This window comes from Cariama cristata, unplaced genomic scaffold (assembly GCF_000690535.1).
Source record: "Cariama cristata isolate BGI_N322 unplaced genomic scaffold, ASM69053v1 scaffold39535, whole genome shotgun sequence".
In the NCBI taxonomy this organism is placed as follows: Eukaryota; Metazoa; Chordata; class Aves; order Cariamiformes; family Cariamidae; genus Cariama; species Cariama cristata.
This window is the reverse complement of record NW_009619954.1, coordinates 43,506-45,502: the sequence shown is the minus strand read 5'-3', so window position 1 is coordinate 45,502 and position 1,997 is coordinate 43,506.

Here is a 1,997-nt window from a genome sequence, read left to right as displayed (position 1 = left end):
GCCAACACAAATCTCTGGTGCTGACTACGAGATGAGAAAGGTGGGGAAAATCTCAACCCATACAGAGCCAAATCACTCTACATTCCCTAAAAAGTATGTTTGGAGGGCCTGGCCCTAATGCCCTTGCAGGGAGAGCTGGGCAGGTTGGACACGCTTGGTGGTGTGCTGAGGTGAGCAGGAACAGCACAGGCTCAGCCCGGGGGGAGCATCCCACCCCACTTGCTCAGCCACCCACGGCAGAGCTCTGCCTGGCTCAACGAGAGCCCCGGGAGAGGCTCCAGCAAGATGGGTGCTGCTGGGTGAGGAGGCAGTGACCTGGATGAGTGGGGGGACAGCCTTGTCCCGCTCCTGGGCATGGCTGCCTGCCTCCTGCAGCACCCTGAGCACCTCCAGCCCAGGCCAGGTCTCACCTCCCTGCTGATACCACCGGGCATCTTCAGAGCTCCACATCAGGGCTCTGCAATTTGCCCTGCTGCCTGCAGAGCTGCTGGTGTGGGAAAAACCGCTGCTCCTACCCTGTTTTGTACAGACCAGGCAGGAAAAGACGGTACATATCTACAACGTAAATATAAAGCCTGTGGTGACCTCCCTTGAAGATGAAACAAGCCCTGGTGATGTCCATGGGGGAACTCCCCACATCCAGGGTCTGTCACACCCCAGTAGAGGATCTTGTGCATTCAGGGCTGCCGGCGAGCTGTGCGGAGGCAGCGCGGGCAGGGGGACAAGGGTCTCTGCCCGGCCTGAGTGGGCTGCATGAGCCTGAGGATAGGGCTGGGCCAGGTACGACTGGAGAGAAGGGAGGCAGCACCGCACAAACCGGAGGGACCCCTCCCCTCCAGCCAGCGCTACCTCCCAGCCACCAACCGGCATCACAGTGGTGGGCAGGGGTGCAGCACAGGCTACGGCATGCTTCAGTTTTTTAGGATTACGTATGGTTTTGCCAGCCTTTGGGCAGAAGGAGGGACTGCTGTTTCCCTGGGTGCATGTAACAACACGGCAAAATAGTTGTTGAGGTGACTGGCGTTCTGGAAGGAGGCCCTGACAGACCAGGGGAGGAAAGTCAAGGGGTGCCCCTGGTCCCCCGACTCATTCCCAGCACAGCAGATGGGTGTCTCAGTCCCTCTGCTCCCACCAGCCCAGGGGAGCTGCCTGGGAGACTCCCGGCACGGAGCACAACCTGCCATCCGGGGAAAAGGAGAGGAGCCAGCCCCAAACAGGCTGCTACATCTTTACTTCCCAGCCCTTCCTACTGTGCAGCAGTTGGACTGGCACAAAGTGGTTTGTTTCGAAAGGCTCTGGCTTGCCTCCCCCTCAAAAGCTCTAACCCATATCCCCAGCGATGGCCTGTGTACCAGCACAGCCCTCGGGACAAAGGCCCGTGCTTCTGGGGCACGTGAAACGGCAGCAGGGAACAGCTTCGGCCAAATGAGGTGCCAGAACTGCTGTTGTAAAAGGTTCAATAGAATTAAAATACCTTAAAGAGAGGAGGTCCAGATTGCCAAAAGCCCATTAGCTTCCATTTGGATGATCTCTATGGGCTTTTAAAAACCCAAGCTATAGCTACCTTAAGTACCACCTAAGTTGTGTCACCCTGGGAAGGCATAGGCTGAGTTCAATCAGAAGTATGCACTTCTTCATAGCAAACTATTGAAAGAGTTTCTATTTGTTGAACTGTTACTTTCTAAAGTGAAAAATATTCTGATATATCATTTCTCTCAAGGTCAGGACTACTATTTTACAACTTTTTTTTTCTGAGAAACTCAGAATTGCAATAAACTGTGGTCATGAAGTCTGATCTTTGTGATATGCTCCTGCACCCGAAGTGCGAGCCTGTGCCTTTCCCACACCCGGGGACGGGGGGATAACACAAACCTTCCGCAGGGACAGCAAATGCCTGAACAATGAGCTCCTCGAAAGGCTTCCTAGTCGTGCTGAGCCTTGTTCAATACCATCTGGAAGAGCTGTAATTCAAATTCTGGCTATTGTTTTGCAGAAGA